Source organism: Dipteris shenzhenensis, chromosome 5 (assembly GCF_047967505.1).
Source record: "Dipteris shenzhenensis isolate YYH24624 ecotype China chromosome 5, Dip_SZ_1.0, whole genome shotgun sequence".
NCBI classification, from domain to species: Eukaryota; Viridiplantae; Streptophyta; class Polypodiopsida; order Gleicheniales; family Dipteridaceae; genus Dipteris; species Dipteris shenzhenensis.
Genome location: NC_141600.1, coordinates 30,755,029 through 30,775,342, shown reverse-complemented (window position 1 = coordinate 30,775,342; position 20,314 = coordinate 30,755,029). Strand labels below are relative to the sequence as shown.

The following is a 20,314-nucleotide window of genomic DNA, read 5'->3' as shown; positions in this document are numbered from 1 at the left end:
CCTAGGTCAAATTCTATTTGCCACGTGTCTCAAGAGTAGACCTTAGAGAACATGTGAGTTTCATGGCAATGGAAATGAAGCTGAGAGAGGCTCCCATGAGGCTGTTTGTAGAGCATAGGCTTGCTCTTGCCTTGCTTGTGGAGTCTCAGGTTGTGAATAGTTCCTTGCTAAAGGAGCTACTCTGAAGGTTGACGCGGTTCGATGGAGTCTGCTACACAGGTGGTTGGCGATGTGTGAAGGGCTGGTCGTTGGTGATGCTTCTAGGTCATAAATGCTGCGAGTGGCTGCTTTTTGGCTCTTTGGAGGAGCCTTTGGACCTGGTTGGGTGTTCATCTATAATAGTTGCGTGGACGCTAGAGCTATTGATTGCACATTTCAAGGAGGCCCGTTGGCTACTGCTGGAGTCGAGTCTAGAAGCTTGTGGGCTACGGAAGAGCTGAGGTGATGGTTGCTGGTAGGAGCTCGCCTCTAGAGATGGGCGTTGATGCAGATGCTCGCTGGTACAAGTAGCTATGGCATGTTTGACACCGGTGCTCAATCAAAGGTGCAAGTGAGTCGAGCCGTTGACTAGCAATGGCATAGTAGACATTGAAGAGGCTACAGACGGAGCGGTTGGAGGCTTGTTGGAGGCCAGCTCATTGGTAGTGCCGGCTATGGAGTCGCTGGTCGAGCTGAGAGGCTACTGGCATTAGTCACCTCTCCTGAGCTCTACTTAAGTCGCCACTCAATGGAGGTACCTGCTGGCCTTGTATGCCTATTGCAGGCTACTGAAGGTCTCTTGAGACTATTGCTAAACGCTGGCTGAGTGAAGGCCATCAGAGTACTTGGAGTCGTGACTGAGTCGAGGCGATGCAGAAGATAAGGCTGCTAGGAGCTAGAGCCTCACATGACTTTTGGAGCCTTTGATGGAGAGTTCCCTTGGTAAGAGGCAATTGAAGGAGGCTATTCAGAGGCGCGTAGACTTGCAAGTCTTCATTTGTAGAGAAACATCTTTGTAAAAACACCTTTTGCAACAACACCTTCTTCACAGCATCATCAATCTTGAAATGTCTTCCATGGACATAGTTTCACACATAAGAACTCTCCCTAAAGGTACTATGGGTGTGCCAAATTTTATTTCTCTATACACAAAGCATGGGAAAGAAAACACTCACTAATCTACCTAGGCTTGTGGAGCACCTAAGCTCTGATACCATGAGAAAGGTCCAATATATGATCGCCACTAAGCCTAGTGCACACAAGATCAACAAAAGAACTAAGGAGGCTCAAAGCACACTAAATAAGGCATGAGAGGGAGATAGTAAATCTATGTCTATTGCAATGTGTTTTCAACAATACATGATAGGCCTCTTATATAGAGAGTGCCCTTTGAATATGAGAGTGCTCTCAACGGAAGCAAGAACGGAAGAAGGAGAGAGAGAGAGATAGAGAGCCACACAAGTTTGGTGGGTGCAGAACCACCCTAATCTTCTTTTTCATTCATTTATATATGTGTTTGAGTATTGTACATAACTGGGGTTAAGGCACAGTGACCTTTAACCCCCACAACCTCCCACTTAAAGGACAATGTGCCTTTAAGGGAGAACAACCCGTGAGCATACTATCCAATGCCCATCAATACACGACAATACTCAAACCGCTGACTAGGTAGACTCTTCGTCAGCATATCTGCAGGGTTATCATCTGTATGAACCTTGACAAGCTCTATGCGCTTGTCCTCAAGTACCTCCCTGATGAAATGGTATCTGACCTCAATGTGTTTGGTCTTTGCATGAAAGACCGGATTCCGTGCTAGCTGAATAGCACTCATGGAATCACTATGCAATGTAGGTACACCTGTATGAATCCCCAAATCTCCCACTAGCCGATCAAGCCATATAGCCTCCTTGCAACCCTCTGTGGCTGCAACATACTCAGCCTCTGTGGTAGACAAAGCCACGCACTTCTGTGCACGAGACATCCACGACACTGCACCACCTGCAAAGGTGAACACATAACCAGAAGTGGATCTCCTACTATCCACATGCCCTGCATAGTCTGAATCTGTGTACCCAAGTACACGCATGTCTCCTTTACCAAAGCAAATGCACATCTCCTTGGTACCCTTCATGTACCTCATGATGCACTTAACTGCCTCCCAATGCCTCTTTCCTGGATTAGCCATATACCGGCTAACAACTCCCACTGCAAATGCAATGTCTGGTCTAGTAGCTATCATAGCATACATAAGACTCCCAACTGCTGATGCATAAGGAACCTTGGCCATCATGGCCCTCTCCTCATCTGATTTGGGACTATCTGTATGACTCAGTTTCACATATGGAGGCAATGGAGTACTCACTGCCTTCCCCCCCTCCATATTGAAACGCTGCAATACTTTTGTAACATACTCTTTTTGTGAAAGCCAAAGGAGTTTCCTACTCCGATCACGCGTGATGCGCATACCAAGAATATGACCTGCAAGTCCCAAATCCTTCATATCAAAGGCCTCATGCAACTTGGCCTTTAAAGCATCTAGCTCATAAGTATTCTTGCTAGCCAATAGCATATCATCCACATATAGTGCCAGGATTATCAGGCTATTATCCTTAGCCCTTTTAGTGTAGAGGCAGTGATCAATTTCACTCCTTCTAAAACCCTGGGACTGAATGAAAGCATCAAACTTCTGATACCATTCTCTAGGTGCTTGCTTAAGACCATAGAGACTCTTTTTCAGCTTGCAAACTAAATGCTCTTTGCCCTTTTCTTCAAAGCCTTCCGGCTGCACCATGTAAATTTCCTCATGCAAATCCCCATGCAAGAAAGCTGTCTTGACATCCATCTGCACAAGCTCCATATCCTCTGATGCCACTAGTCCAAGCATGCATCTAAGTGTGGTCATCTTCACAACCGGAGAGAATATCTCATCAAAGTCCACACCCTTCTCTTGCTTGAACCCTTTAGCAACCAAACGGGCCTTGTATCTAGGCACATCATCACCTGTGACCTTCATTTTGTAGACCCATTTACATGGCAATGCTTTCTTTCCATGTGGCAAAGAAACCAAGTCCCAAGTCTTATTCTTCATAAGTGAACTCATCTCTGATTGCATAGCATACTCCCACTTGCGTTGATCCTCACGCATCATAGCCTCTCTGTAGCAAGAAGGCTCCCCGCAATCAGTAAGCATCACATAGTCTACCCCTGGAACAAACCTATCAGGCGGTCTAGACACTCTAGATGATCTTCTCAAGGGCATTTCAGCTTGCTGTCCCACTTGCATATCAGCCACATTTGGCTCATCATTTCCACCAATAGATGATCCATCATCTACCCTTGATTGTATACCTGTGGGAGTACTTGGTGGTACCATTTCTTGCACATTTGGTGCATGGACAGCTTGCTGTCTATCAACATATGCAGGTGGATTCACATCCTGGAAAGTGATTCTTCTCATTTCCACATCCCTCATGGGTGCCTTATGCATCTTCTTCTCATTGAAGACCACATCATGGCTGCGTATGATCTTCTTTGCTTCTGGATCCCAGAGACGATAGCCCATCTCTCCACTTTCACCATAACCTAGAAAGATGCATTTCCTAGACTTAGGATCTAGCTTCTTTCGAAGCTCTTTTGGCACATGTGCATATGCCTCACACCCAAATATACGCAAATGAGAGTAAGAGGGCTTCTTGCCACTCCATGCCTCTTCAGGAATACCACCATCCAAACTCTTACTAGGTGATCTATTGATCACATGCACTGCAGTCTTCATTGCCTCAGCCCAAAAACCACCAGAAAGACTTGCATTGGAAAGCATGCATTGCAACCTTTTTTGAATGGTACGGTTCATCTTTTCTGCAACTGGATTTTGCTCTGGAGTACGAGGGGATGTGAGCTCCCTCTTAATCCCACGTGTATCACAGAAATGCTGAAAGTCATGAGAGAGATACTCTCCACCATTATCAGTCCGTAGGCATTTAAGCGTTCTACTTGACTGATTCTCAACCAAGGCCAGCCATTTCTGAAATACCTGGAATACATCACTCTTCCGAGCTATAGCATAAGCCCACACTTTCCTAGTTGCATCATCAATGAATGTCACATAGTATTCAGCCCCGCCTAATGACCGTGTAGGCATGGGACCACATACGTCTGAATGCACCAAATCAAGCATTTCAAACTCTTTCTTTCCCCTTCTTTTATGGGCTGATTTAGTCTGCTTCCCATAGAGACAGTGCTCACAAAATTCAAAATCAGAGAAACTCAAATGCGGTACATAACCCAAACAGCATAAGAGTTTCATTCCATTCTGGCTCATGTGCCCCAACCTGCAATGCCACAAAGAAGTGCTTGGCTACGCGGTTATTGCAACAACATGATCAAATACCCCTGATACATGTAAGGGATACAAAGTCCCACACTTGGCACCCCTGGCCAAAAGCATAGAGCCCTTTTGAATTTTCCAACTTTGAAAGCCAAAAGTGGTGTGAAAACCAGCATCATCTAGCTGACCCACTGAAAGAAGTCTCTTGGTCAGCTTAGGCACATGTCTCACATGTTTCAAAACAAATGCAGACCCATTTGCAAAAGAAAACTTTATGTCACCTGCTCCCACTATGTCACATGCATAGTCATTTCCAAGATGCACACAACCTGTCTTTCCACTGTCATAAGTGGAGAACCATTCCCTATGGGGAGTAACATGGAATGAAGCACCAGAATCCAAAATCCAATCCTGAGAATATGCATCATCTGAAGTGGTAAGCAACTCTGCAGATAAAGTAGACATGAAGAGAACATCATTGTCACTATCATGTGTGACTGCATTGATCTCCTCGATCTTCACTTTTCCTTTGTCCTCCCTTGGACTCTCTTCCTTTTGATTTGCACCCCAATTTGCATTCTTTTTCTTATCCCTTTGCTCTCTTTTCAGCTTGTAGCAATCCTTTTTCATATGGCCCTTCTTGCCACAATGGTAACACTCAATGTTCCGTGCCCTGGATTTGCTACGTGACTTCACTCTTTCTTGGGACTTCCCTCTGAACTGTGATCTACCCCTTTGCACATTTAAGGCTGCATCCTGCTTGTTGCCATCCATAGACTTCCGTCTAATCTCCTCGGCCAACAAGCTACCCACAACATCATCAAATTTCAGTACTCCACCAGGTGTACGGAAGGTATCCCATGAGGATGGCAATGAACATAAGAGAAATATTGCCTTAGTCTCCGCATCAAAATTCATTTTCTGAGCCTGAAGCTGGCTGAAAATAATATTAAATTCATTCAAATGAGAAGCAATGGAGACCCCTTCCTTCATCTGCAGCTCAAACAACCTCTTCATGAGGTAAACTTTATTAGAGGCAATTTCCTTTTCATAAGTGGCACACAGTTTCTTCCACAAATCTTCCGTAGTCTGCTCATTTACTACTGTGAAATAAACTGACTCTGCAAGATGAAGTCTAATAGTAGACTTTGCTAATGCATCCAACTCATTCCAATCATCCTCAGACATATTTGCAGGCTTAGCTTCAATCCCTGCCAAGGGTTTAATCTGCTTCTTTTGAATAAGCACATCCCTTATCTGTTCTTTCCACAAAGAAAAGTTTGTCCCATCAAACTTTTTAATGCTGAGAAACTCCTTTTCAGGCATGGAAGAGGATGCCATGATGCAAATAAAGCAAAATCCCAAATGCTAGTGCCTGCAAGAGAGAATCACACCAAATACCAAGTGCACCCAAATGTGTATGCCACAATAGAGTGAAATATCACCAAAACTCAAAACTCAAAGCATCTGACTCATGTGCATATACTATGCATCCATATGAGCAAATCTGGCCCAAAAGAAAATGCCAATAAGTGCCAAATGACTCAAGCATAAACACTGTCCACTGGCATATGCATCAATAATGTCTCATCCAAGAGAGCATAGCACTATCAGTGCATCACCTGCAATGTTTCAAAGCTGTCCCTCAGCTTAAAATAGCATCCATGTGCAAAACGTCCATAAAAATAGCATCCCATAAGGCAATTTGGGCCTATCAGCGCATCCAATAAGGACCGCAATGCATCCAAATGGCCTATAAATCATCCACTGCAACCCAATGCACACCACGAATGAGCGCACACTGCTCAAACTGCAACCAGAGTGATCTGCATAAGGTATGCTCAAGAAATCATAGTCCCATGGTAATGAGCACTATTGAAAATAGAACCTGAGATGCCTCAAAACATGGGCGCCATTGCATAATCGGACTCAGCAAGAAAATCTGCAAATATCTCTCTTCTGCCAGAACTCCAAAATCCCAACCGATGAGTGAGAAATGGGAGTCAACACATCCACTGCCATGTGGCATAAATCTAAGGTTTCAAAATCTTAGTATGAAAAATGCATAACAGAGAGACGAAATCGAATACACAGAGATTTATAACTCTGAAAATCCTCCACCGAATCGTGCAAGAACTGACAGGTAGGGGTTTTTGGGCGTCCGGAACGCAATGGGACAGACGGTTTTAGAAACCGTGGTCTCAATCACTGGGTCCAACACACGGACTGAAAAACGTTTTTGGAAACAGAGCTATCTGTAAACTCCACCGGAGTGCGAATGATGAGCAACATAGAAGTTTTAGGACCTCCTGAGTCCACAGGAACTGACAGATCTGCAAATGGTTGCTCCAAACTTGAGTTCCAACACCCGGGCAAAAAACGCAGAAACTGACACAGTGAGTAAGAAATCCAATGAAATGATCCCGGATTCAAGAATAAAGGTGTTTCCAGGCTCCTAAAGTAATGTGGACACCAAAAGCAAGCAATAGTTGCCTCTACAAGTCAATACGCAGTCTCTGTCATCGAACGGAACAGGGAAAAGCTCAAAAAACGACTTTTTCTTTGAAAGCTCTTAATAGGATCTCAAAACCACTTCGCAAAGCCAAAGTGACTTTTCCAAAGGTTCCTCCAAGGTCTCTGCACACTTGGATGCAAGTAAAGTCACCCACAAAGCTTCCCACAGAGCTTCTCCTTCCTCCCACAGAGCTGCTGAGCTTCCAAGCATTCACGCACGCTCAGCTAAATCACCTGGGCTCTGATACCAGTTGAGAGCGCTCTCAACGGAAGCAAGAACGGAAGAAGGAGAGAGAGAGAGATAGAGAGCCACACAAGTTTGGTGGGTGCAGAACCACCCTAATCTTCTTTTTCATTCATTTATATATGTGTTTGAGTATTGTACATAACTGGGGTTAAGGCACAGTGACCTTTAACCCCCACAGAATAGTCAACACTTGTGTGATCCTCTCATCCACATCTCTCCTTGTGGATATCCTCAATCCACATCTCCACATCATGTAGTCCACATCTTAGGGTGGCTACTTTAATACATTTCTTATCACATACCTTCGCCCTTTAATCTATGTGCTCATGGCACCATATCTCAACACTTCATTTTGTCAACATAGAATAAATCTCAAACTGGATGCAGTTCCAAATGTCCAACGGAGATATAGGATGAATCCCAACTATGCAAAGCAAGTGAAAGAAGAGTTGGAGAAGCTCATGCAAGTGGGGTTTATCTATCCCTTGGATCACGTTAGTTGGTTATCTCCCATTGTAATAGTTCCTAAGAAAAATGGAAAGCTGCACAGTGCGGACTTGTGTTGATCATAGAAAGTTAAATGCAACTACCATTATTGATCCTTTTCCATTACCTTTCTGTGACACTATGTTAGATACTATTGCAAGTCATGAAATATATAGTTTTCTTGATGAACTTTGGCTTAAAGAATGCTCCACCAACCTTCCAAAAGTGGATTCAAGAAGTATTTGCAGAGTATCTTACCTCTTTTATGAGGGTTTTTCTTTGATGATTTCTTAGTTTTTGGCTTGGCATACCAACTCAATATGTATCATGTCACCACCCTTGTCCAAAATCTAGGGTATGCGAGGAAAAGGTCCTTTTTGAATATGGATGTATTTCTTGTAAAAAATTCAAATATGCAAGGGAAAAATATGAAAATAGCATGTCCCCCCTATCACAAAATATATGGTATATACCTTGAAAATAATGCAAGATTTTAACATTTGTACATATTTTTCATAATGTGTGATGCTCAAGGGGGGGGGTCTTTTGGATGAGGGGAGGAGTAAAACAAAAAATACACTAAAATATGAAAACCTCTCTTAGTTGAAATTAATGTGATTTTTTCATGTGTTACCTAAATTTCAAGGCATAAAGACATATTTAAAGCTCTTTTGGTGTAGAACAGAACCATGCTAATTTGATTAATTTGTACTCATAGCATATTGTTAAATTCATCTCATACTCAAGATTTTGATTGGTATTCTTAAAAAGGGAGTTGGCACCCCAGGGTTTTTGGTAAGAGGAATAAGCATCTTGACCAACTCAGATTATCCTTTGAGAATTGTCAACTGGCATGGTAGAGCCTTAATCTAGCAAAGTGTACATTTGCTATCAAAAGGGGAGTTCTACTGAGGCATATTATTTTAGAGGATAGTATGGAAACTAACCCTAGAAAGGTATATGTGATATAACAAGCTTTGCCTCCAAAGAATGTAAAGCAATTATCTAGGTTTATAGGTCAAGTTAAAGGGCACAATCAATTTTTGAGGTATCTTTCTGAGGTTTGCTCTACGTTCACAAAGTTAACATGAGAATCGAGGAAGTATGTGTGAGCAGCAAGCTTTTGATGTTGTTAATAAGAAAATGTTGGTAATAGCTCCAATTCTCTAGCCTCTAGATTGGTCCTTACCTTGTGATGTATTCTCTAGCCTCCAGATTTGTCCTTACCTTTTAATGTATTTGTGGGTGCATTGGATGGAGCAGTTCTAATGCAACAAAAACATAAGAAATGGTTCCAACCTGTCTCCTATGCTAATAGAGTCCTATCAAAAGTAGGAAAGAACTATGGTGTCACTAAAAGGGAGGCATTGGGAATGGTTTATGCTTTGCAGAAATTCACGCATCCTCATTGGAAACAAGGTGGTATTTCATGAAGACCACCAAGCATTGATTTATTTGGTAAGTAAGCCCCAACTAATTGGTAGGCTTGCGAGATGGATGCTTCTTTTACAAGAGTTTGATTACACAGTGATCCATACACCTAGAAAACAACATTTAGTTGTAGATTATTTGAGTAGACTGACTTTCGGCGAAGATCCGACTAGCATTCCAAATCAGTTACCTGATGTAGAACTCTTTATGGTTCAGCTTAAAGATCTTACAGCCTGGTATGATAACATGTTTTTTTTCCTCACGAATGGTTTAATTCTTGACTCATTGAATAGACTGTTGAGATATCGAGCTCCACTCACGATATGCCAGGGTGACTGTTGTGCATTTATGTCACTTGTTAGCTGGAGATGCGGTTGGTACACCGCCCACGAATAATAGCTGGATGACAGCTATCCTTATCTACACTAGTTCGTGGCTCACTTAGTATGCCACCTTAGTTAGTTGAGTTTGGTTTGAGACCCACATATAGGGTTCTTCTATTTCTTTGTATTAGAGTTCTTTTGCCTTACACAACTAAGAAGAGGAAAACTGTTTTCAGCCTCCACCTTCGTGTGTATTCCCCCATTGTGCATGTGAGAAAGCCTCAAGTGAGACTCCTTCCCTCTCTCCCACAATCTTCACATGGTATCAGAGCCTTGTTCATGGTAAGGAGCTCAAGAAAGCAAGCCAAGTTCGTGGTGTCCTAGTAAGAGGACAAGTGTTGCTTTCCTATTTCGAGTTTGGGAGCAAATCTCTGCAAGTAGCACAGCCAGAAGTGCAGGAGTGCACTGTTTCAGATTGAGACGCCCTTCGCGGTGTGGCGAGAGCACAGTATATGCTGCGGGGCCGTTTCGGGGCCCGTTTCGAAGGCGGAAGTTCTTCGCAGGCACTCAGAAAAAGGCCCTGTTTTTTTGCTGTGCGACCACTGCGTGGCTAGTCGGTGGAAAGGTGCCGCAGAAATTGCATCGTATGCCTGTGTGCAGAGATATTGGGAGTTGCAGATTCATGCCTATTGCCTGTTGATGCAAAATCGTCACTAGGAAGTGACTGTGTGGTGAAATACCACTCTCGTCGGTTTTGCAGATCTGCCTGTGTGAGGCAAAAGCTGTGTTTTTTACAGTGACAGAATATTTTGCAGTGTTCTGTAATGGCCTCTGATTCTCTTTCGCAGATTGTCACTGAAAAGCTTGACAAGAACAACTTCCAGGCATGGAAGTTTAGAATGACGAATTTCTTGATGGGAAAAGGCTATTGGGAATTCATTACAGGAAATGAAGAAGAACCTGTTCTTCCTAATGTTCCCACTCAACAGGAAATGCAGGCATTCAAAGGATGGCATGAGAGAGCCAGGAAAGTTATGTACTGGCTGTCTATTAGTATTTCGGACTCCATGATTGTGCATATTCAGGATGCAAATATGCCAAAGGAGGCATGGGATACTTTGGCAAAAATGTATAGCACAAATACGCAAGCCAGGAAAATGCAACTCAAACAGGAGTTGCACAATGTGCAGAGAGAAAATTTGAGCATAAATGACTACCACATGAAAGTGAAGAAAATTGCAGATGCACTTGCTTCCATTGGGTCGCCAGTGGATGATGATGATTTGGTTTTTGTGACCTTGAATGGTCTAGGAAAGGATTATGCACAGTTCCGGACATCCATTGCCGTCCGTGAAAACTTTCCTGATTTTGAGGAGTTGATTGCTCTTCTAATTTCTGAAGAGCAGAGAAATGGGGGTGCATCTTCTTCAGCAGGAACTTCAAAAGAAACTGTCTTCTACTCAAATGCTGGCAAAGGTAGAGGCAGAGGTAGAAGAGGCTGATCTGCAGGCCGTGGTAGAAATCAGAATATGCAGCAAATGCAAGAAAACCAGTCCTATGCAGGAGGACGTGGTAACTCTAGAGGCAGGGGGAGCCAAAGAGGCCGTGGTGGATGGCAGAGAAGCCAAAATGCAAACAGCAATGTTGAATGCTACTATTGTGGCAAAATGGGTCATATGGCTAAAGACTACTACAAAAAGCAGAATGACATTATGAGTGGAAAATTGCAGCAAGGCAATTATGCATCCTCTAGTAGACAGGGCGATGACAGAAATGAGCATTTGTTTATGGTGCAGCATATGACAAATTCTGTAACAAGTGCAGAAGAAAGCAATGATGTGTGGTATGTTGACTCGGGTGCGTCAAACCACATGACAGGTTACGCTGAATGGATGTAGGATGCAAGAAAAATGGAAAAACCAGGATTTGTGGAGACTGGTGATGATACTGCACATCCTATTGTGCAGATTGGCAAAATTCCTTTGTCTATGCAGGATGGGAAAAAGAAATACTTGTCTGATGTATTTCATGTCCCGAACATCACCAAGAACCTGGTTTCTGTTGGTCAAATGGTTGAGCAAGGCTTGCAGGTTAGATTTAATCCTCATGGATGCTTTGTTGAGGATATGAAAAATAATGGTCGCTTGATAGCAAAAGGAAAGAAAAAGGGCAGGATGTTTACGTTGGATGCAGACATGCCTGAATTGAGTGCAGCAATGTTTGCACATGGGACCGGTGTAGTTGCAGATATTGATATCTGGCACAAACGCATTGGTCATGTTAATATACAGCGACTAAAATCAATGCAAGCCCAAAATATTGTTGCAAGATTGCCTAAATTCAAGGTTGCAGAAATGCACAAGGTTTGTGAAGCCTGTCAATTTGGGAAACAGGCAAGGAAACCTTTTCCTAGGCATGTTCAAGAGAGTAAAAAGCCATTGGAATTAATCCACTCTGATGTGTGGACTACAAAAGCTGCATCTATTGGAGGCTGTCACTATTTTGTCACATTTATTGATGACTTCAGCAGAAAACTGTGGGTGTATTTTATGAAAAAGAAAAGTGAAGTGTTTGGGCACTTCAAAGCTTTCAAAGCTATGGTTGAAAAAGAAACAGGCCTTCAAATAAAATGCCTAAGGTCAGATGGAGGGGGAGAGTACCTCTCAAATGAGTTTGCAAGGTTCTTGCAGGAGCATGGTATAAAGCAGCAATATTCATGCAGTCATACCCCACAGCAAAATGGAATTGCAGAAAGAAAAAACAGGCATATTGGAGAGGTATCTCGGGCTATGCTAAATGAAAAAGATCTACCAGATTATTATTGGGCTGAAGCAGTTGCTACAGCAGTCTATATAATGAACAGGACTCCCACTGCAGCAATACATGGCATGATGCCAGAGGAGATGTATACTGGTAGGAAACCAGATATTTCTCATTTGAAGATTTTTGGTTGCATTGCCTATGTCCATGTGCCAGATGAGTTGAGGTCCAAGTTGGATCCAAAAGCTGAGAAGTGCGTCTTTATTGGTTATTCTCTGTAGCAGAAAGGGTATAGATGCTATAACCCTTCTACACGTAAGTTCACAGTGAGCAGAGATGTTGTTTTTGATGAGATGAGCAGCTGGTATAAACCAGTAAATGTGATGATTGATGTAGATGCACAAAATGGTAATGCTGCACAGAATGCACAGCAGCAATCACAAAATATCAGTGGACCTGGAGTGTCCTCTACCAGTGGTTCACATACTTCGCCATGGACAGGCAGATTGAGATCAGGAGAATCCCCTCAAAGCAATGCAGAGAGTGGTATGCAGGTATCACGAAAAGGAAAAGAGAAGGTAGATCAGCCCATGTATGATGTGAATGCAGGTCACTCTTGTGTGGATGGTGAATCCAGTGGCTCAGAACAGAGCATTGATGATGAGTTGGGTATTCCTTCTGTTGTTACACCTGGAGTAAGGAAGACCAGGGATGTTTTGAGAGCACCTGGAAGTGAGCCTATTTTGTGCAGGTCTACCAGGGTTAGGTATCCTGTGGATAGGCTGAAATATGATGGATTTACAGCCATTCACTATGCCTATATGGTCAAAGTGATACAGGAACCAGAACCCACTTCTTTTGAGCAAGCCATGGGAAATGAAAAATGGGAGAAAGCCATGGATGAAGAAATGGATGCCTTGGATGCTAATGCTACATGGGAATTGGTGCCTTTGCCTAAAGGCAAGAATGCAATTGGTTGTAAGTGGGTTTATAAGATCAAGCACAATGCAGATGGTTCTGTGAATAGATACAAGGCAAGATTAGTTGTCAAGGGGTATGCACAGACATATGGCATTGATTATGAAGAAACTTTCAGCCCGGTTGCAAGGATGGCAACCGTAAGAGCAGCCATTGCTATGGTTGCATCAAAGGGATGGTCTTTACATCAGATGGATGTAAAGAATGCCTTCTTGCATGGTGATTTGCAAGAAGAGGTCTTTATGGAGCAGCCAGCAGGTTATGTTCATGCCACTCATCCTGAGTTTGTTTGCAGGTTGAAGAAAGCCTTGTATGGCTTGAAGCAAGCACCTAGAGCATGGTCTGACAAGATAGGACAGTATCTTGTCACTATTGGCTTTCAGATTTCCAAGGCAGATTTCTCACTCTATGTGAGAAAAACAGAGAAAGGGATTATGCTGCTGGTCATTTATGTTGATGATTTGATATCACAGGTGATAGTGATGAAGATATCCCTCATGTGAAAATGCTATTGAGGCAGAAGTTTGAGATGAAGGATTTGGGAGAGCTGCGTTATTTCTTGGGCATTGAGGTGATTAGATCACCAAGTGGGATACAGCTCTTGCAGAGGCAGTATGGATTGGACATGCTGTCCAAATATGGGATGACAGGCTGTAAGCCTATTTTAGTTCCTTTGGAGCAGAATGTGAAGCTGAGCGCAGATGCAGGTGAGCTTCTAGAAGACCCTACTATGTACAGACGCATAGTAGGAAGTTTGATTTACATGACTATTACCAGGCCAGATTTGAGCTATGCTGTTGGGTTGGTAAGTCAGTTTATGCAGGCTCTAAGGAAACTGCATTTGGATGCGGCTAGACGCATACTCAGGTATGTGAAGTCCACATTGCAGTATGGACTATTTTATGAGGCTGGGGTTCAGATACAGTTGCATGGATACACTGATGCTGATTGGGCTGGTAGTGTTTCTGATAGACGATCTATCAGTGGATATATGTTCTCTTTTGGGAGTGCTGCAGTCACTTGGAGCAGCAAGAAATAGCCTACAGTTGCCTTGTCGAGCACAGAGGCTGAGTACAGGGGTGCAACAATGGCTGCATGTGAGGTAGCTTGGTTGCATAAGCTACTCTATGATATGCATCAGTCTACAGATGGGCCAGTTGTCATTTACTGTGACAACATGAGCAGTATACACTTGGCAAAGAAAGGTTTTACTAGGTCTTATTGATCTAGTTTATGTCAGCACAGAGGATCAAGTAGCTGACATATTCACGAAAGCATTGGGCGCAGAGAAGCTGCGCAAGTTCAGAGACCTGCTTGGTGTGCAGGAATTGGGATTGAGCTCGAGGGGGAGTGTTGAGATATCGAGCTCCACTCGCGATATGCGAGGGTGACTGTTGTGCATTTATGTCACCGACTTGTTAGCTGGAGATGCGGTTGGTACACCGCCCACGAATAATAGCTGGATGACAGCTATCCTTATCTACACTAGTTCGTGGCTCAGTTAGTATGCCACCTTAGTTAGTTGAGTTTGGTTTGAGACCCACATATAGGGTTCTTCTATTTCTTTGTATTAGAGTTCTTTTGGCTTACACAACTAAGAAGAGGAAAACTGTTTTCAGCCTCCACCTTCGTGTGTATTCCCCCATTGTGCATGTGAGAAAGCCTCAAGTGAGACTCCTTCCCTCTCTCCCACAATCTTCACATAGACACCAAAGAAAGAAACTTGTCTTACAAAGCAAGCCTTTCTTGGTAATTGCTAGTGTTCTTTATCACCGGGGAATCGATCAGGTGATTAGAAGATGTGAACAAAGTCATGAGTAAGAAGCAGTGCTAGCAGAGGCTCATGGAGGATTTGCCAAAGGACATTTCTTAGAAGAGATAATAGGAAGGAAAATTATGCAAGCCAGTCTTTGGTGGCCCACAGTCTTGAAGGATGCTCACCAATATGCAAAGGCCTATTTGCCTTGCCAAAGAGATGATCGACCCTTGGATGCTGATAGAATTAGCCCCATTTCAAAAATGGGTATTGGACTTTGTAGGCCCCATTAAACCACCTGCAAAATATAGTGGTAACCCAGTATATCCTTGTGGCAACTAACTATTACACAAAATGGGTGAGGCATTGGCACTTAAGGACAATAAGTCTAAGAGTGTAGCATGGCTCCTTTATCACAACATTGTAGTGAGATTGGGGTACCCATTGAGATTGTTTCTGATTGGGGTTCAGATTTCATTAATAAGACAATCAAAATATTAACTAAGATATATATGGTACTACATAAGAAATCAACAGCCTATTATCCACAAGGGAATGGTCAGGTTGAAAGCTCCAATAAAATCATGAAGAAGATTTTCAGGAGAGTAATAGTAGATAATCCAAGTGATTGGGATCAAAAATTGGATTCAATGTTATGGGCCCTAGGAACAGCTTACAAGGTCAATACAGGTATGACCCCTTTCCGATTGGTTTATGGGTGTGAGGCTATTGTACCTATGGAGTTTATTACATGTACTCTCAAGGTAGCTATAGAGCACCTTCAAGGATTCAATTAAGTATAGCCTTGAGCAATTGCTAAATTAGATGAAGACAGGGTGTTGGGTTCATACACCTCTGACATAATTCAAAAGCGAAGGAGAGCTTGGATTAACCAAAATATTAAATTGAAGTTGTTCAGGAAGGGAGACTTAGTTCTCATGTTCAATACAAAATTGACGAAAATGCCAAGAAAGTTTTAGTTGAGGTATGATGGTCCTTTCAGAGTGGTAGATTTGTTTGAGTAGGGAACTTTTCAACTCACTAATTTACGTGGCAATATTTTTATGACACCTATGAATGGGTTTTGCTTAAAACCTTATGTTGGACTGGACCCACCAAGTCCAAAAGTTGTGAACATAAAAGGATCTCAGGATGCCACTACAGGTTTGATTCAAGTGGAAGAAAGGAGCTAGAATTGAATCCGACCACCATCTGACTTAGATCCATAGAACCACAGAAGAGAGATATTTATAGATTGTCTTGTCGAGTTTGATTGTGCAGTGACGCCCATGTTTTGAGACATCTGAGGTTCTATTTTCAATAGCGGTCATTGCCGTGGGACCATGATCTCTTGGATATCCCTTATGCAGATCACTTTGGTTACAGTCTGCTGAGTCATGTGTGCTCATTTGTGGTTTGCATTGGGTTGCAGTGGATGTATTACAGGCCATTTGGATGCATTGCGATCCTTGTTGGATGCATTGATTGGCCCAGATTGCCTTGTGGGACGCTTTATTGATGGACGTTTAGCACACAGATGCTATTTTATGCTGAGGGATAGCTTTGACATATTGCAGTGGATGCACAGGTTGTGCTATGATCTCTTGGATGAGACATTATTGATGCTTATGCCCATGGACGGTGCTTATGCTTGAGGCATTTGGCTCTTATTGGCATTGGGTTTGCCATTGTTTTGTCATTGCGGGTTGATATTTTCTTTTCTGCCAAATTTAATCATATGGATGCATAGTATATGCACATGAGTCAGTTGCATTTTGATGCTTTGAGCCTTGAGTTTTGGTGACACTATCCTTCATTAAGGTAGACATATTGCATGCACCTAGTATTAGGTGTGATTTCTCTCTTGTAGGTACTAGCATTTGGGATTTTGTTTTATTTGCATCATGGCATCCTCTTCCATGTCTGAAAAGGAGTTTTTTAGCATTAAAAAGTTTGATGGGACAAACTTTTCTTTGTGGAAAGAACAGATAAGGGATGTGCTTATTCAAAAAGAAGTAGATTAGACCCTTGGCAGGGGTTGAAGCTAAAGCTAAGATATGTCTGAGGATAATTGGATTGAGTTGGATGCAAATACATTCAGGTTAGGTACCATTTTATCAGGGAGCTACTTGAGGACAAGTGCATAGAGCTTGTCAAGGTCCATGCAGATGATAACCCTACAGATATGTTGACAAAGAGTCTACCTAGTCAGTGGTTTGAGTATTGTCATGTATTGATGGGCATTGGATAGTATGCTCATTGGTTGTTCTCCCTTAAAGGAACATTGGCCTATAAGTGGGAGGTTGTGGGGGTTAAAGGCCATTGTACCTTAACCCCAATTATGTAATATACTCAAATACATATATATATATATGGATGACATAGAAGATTAGGGTGTTCTGCACCCACCAAAACTTGTGTGACGCTCTCTTATGGCTCTCCCTCTCTCTCTCACCTTCGTCCATTACACTTCCATTGTTGAGAGCTCTCAATGCATGTTTCCCTACTATTTAAAAATGGTTGGAATAAATAAAAACTGAATTCTTGAATGAACTACAATACATTGTTGAGGGGTAGGTTATGTTGCAAGTGGATTCTGGACAATATTATACTTAAAGAGAGAATCCACACACTAGAAAATGTTGAAAAGCAACTGCAATCGATGGTTGAGAAGGTGGGTGACATTTTTATGTCTAGTATAGACATCCAAGACTTAAAAATACAGCTGATGGAAGCCTCACAACAATTGTGGATGAATATAAAAAATAGGGCACAAGTTGTTGCAAAATGGCCTTATGAAGCTTTTGCTTCTACCACATATACGTATGAGATTATGGATAAGGAAATACAACAATTGTAGTACAAATCGAAACATGCCCTAGGGGAAAGCTCACTATAGGCTGAAGACACATCTGATGCCTTCACCACTCCAAAGTCAAGACTTCATTTTTCTTTGGAGCAGGAAGCGAAGAAGACAAATGATGTCTTACTGATGATGATCCCCACAAGGCTGCAGATTTACATATGAGCATGGAAAAGGGAGACACAGCACAGCTTGATGGTGATGATACAATTGAATTGGAACACACTCCATGCTCCAAAGTCACCAATGAGGCTACCAGTGTAGTAGACAAGCAAGCTATCAAGGAAAGCATTGATCTCAAATGTTCCCAGACCATAGACCTCAAATGTATGAAGGAGTACTTAATCTAAAGGGTTCGTGTCTCCCAATTTTTGAAAAATCCTCTCCACTAGAAGAAGCTATCAAGGAAAGCATTGATCTCAAATGTTCCCAGACCATAGACCTCAAATGTATGAAGGAGTACTTAATCTAAAGGGTTCGTGTCTCCCAATTTTTGAAAAATCCTCTCCACTAGAAGTGCCAGGTGTCAAGGGGTATTTTGGCATTTAGCCTAAGTCATAGGTTAGGCATATAAGTCCTAGGAAGATCATGGGCCAATAGTAATATGTGTAACTATTAGTAGGAACCAAGAAAGTAGTTATAACTGCCTTTTAGCATGTGTTTGGAACTTGTAGTCTAAATCATGATACTTTTACTACAGTCTGGCAGTATGAAGACTATGTATATCTTTTGGGTAACTTCTATGTGGATACTGGGTATTATTCGACTGGTTCTTAATGAAAAGGATGTATCTTTCTACAGTTGCTTCAAGAGTGTTCTTTAATGCAAATTGTCTATCCTGATCATGACTTGTCTTTCTGACCATGATTCGACTGTTTGTACTTTTACTAGTTGTCTATTAATGGTTGGAAGATCTAGTGAATGAATATTCAAGGTAGAATGTACCCTGAACATGGACTCCCCATTCTAATGTAAGGTGGGCATGAACATGTTAATGTGCTACACTTTAAGGTTGTTAGCATGTATTAAATAGAACATCTAGCTAGGATATGAAAAAGAATATATCTTTGCTTTGAAATTTTAGATCATAATCATGTAAGTGTTGAAAGTTAATATATATGTGCTTTGAGATTCCAAATCACAATCATGCAAGCACATGTTATATGCCACTGACTGTACTCCATGCACACATTCCTTATCAAATTCAAGATTACTTAACAATAGCTTTCAATTTTAGAATAGTTTCAAAGTAGTGAAGAAGAAATTTCATGGAGTCATGAAGATCATGTGGGCCACATGCAAAATTTAGTTGAATTCTAAGGGATACTTGTATGATTTTCCCAAAGAAGAAGAAATACAAAATACAAAATCCTAGCTAATGCTAGAGGATGATGCTTGCTTAAGCATCAAGATGAACAAGCTAATTGCTAACCTTAAAAATCACACAACGACAAGCGACAGGGCCAATAGAACAAAATTGGAATGATACAGAGAGGATAAGCATGGCCTCTATGCAAGGATGACAAGTGACAGGGTCAATAGAACAAAATGAGCTATCAATTTTTTATAGAAGGCTTTGACACTGATTTGGGCTAGAAAATCCTTAAATCTAGCAAGTTCTAGAGAGGAAATCTGAGAAGGTTATGACAAAAATGTCATGAGGACCACTAATTAGCATGCTAGTGCTAATAGAGGATGCCCTAACAAATATTAAGGATAATGCTTGCATATGAATTATGAAGTACTTGGCTGGTCAGTTATTACAACAACATGATCAGACACCCCTAATACATGTAAGGGATCGCCCTTCTGAATTTTCCAACATTGAAAGCCAAAATTGGTATGAAAACCAGCATCATCTAGCCGACCCAGTGAAATGAGACTCTTGGTTAGCTTAGGCACATGTCTCACAATTTTTAAAACAAATGCAGACCCATTTGCAAAAGAAAACTTTATGTCACCTGCTCCCACTATGTCACATGTATAGTTATTTCCAAGATGCACACAACCTGTCTTCCCACTGTTATATGTCGAGAACCATTCCCTATGGGGAGTAACATGGAATGAAGCACCAGAATCCAAAATTCAATCTTGGGAATATGCAACATTTGAAGTGGTAAGCAAGTCTGCAGGTAGACTAGACATGAAAAGAATGTCATTGTCACTATCATCAGTGACTGCATTGATCTCCTCGATCTTCATTTTCCTTTGTCCTCCCTTGGACTCTCTTCCTTCTTATTTGCACCCCAATTTGCAGCCTTTTTCTTATCCTCTTGCTCTCTTTTGAGTTTGTAGCAATCCTTTTTCATGTGGCCCTTCTTGCCACAGTGGTAACACTCAATGTTCCATGCCCTGGATTTGCTACGAGACTTCTCTCTTTCATGGGACTTCCCATGAGCTGTGATTTGCCCCTTTGCACATTTAAGGCTGTATTCTTTTTGTGCATCCACTGCAATATGTCAAAGCTATCCCTCAGCATAAAATAGCATATGTGTGCTAAACGTCCATCAATAAAGCATCCCACAAGGCAATCTAGGCCAATCAGTGCATCTAACAAGGATCACAATGCATCCAAATGGCCTGTAAGGCATCCACTGCAATCCAATGCAAACCCTAAATGAGCACACACGGCTCAACAGACTGTAACCAG

General features: G+C 42.1%; 1 non-coding gene across 1 annotated transcript; it reads left to right on the top strand.

Moving 5' to 3' along the window:
- Window positions 1–19,112: 19,112 nt before the first annotated feature.
- LOC147901863 (U6 spliceosomal RNA) lies at window positions 19,113–19,218 on the top strand. The gene has a single exon (XR_015541067.1). It is a non-coding gene; the product is annotated as a U6 spliceosomal RNA (small nuclear RNA).
- Window positions 19,219–20,314: the final 1,096 nt, after the last annotated feature.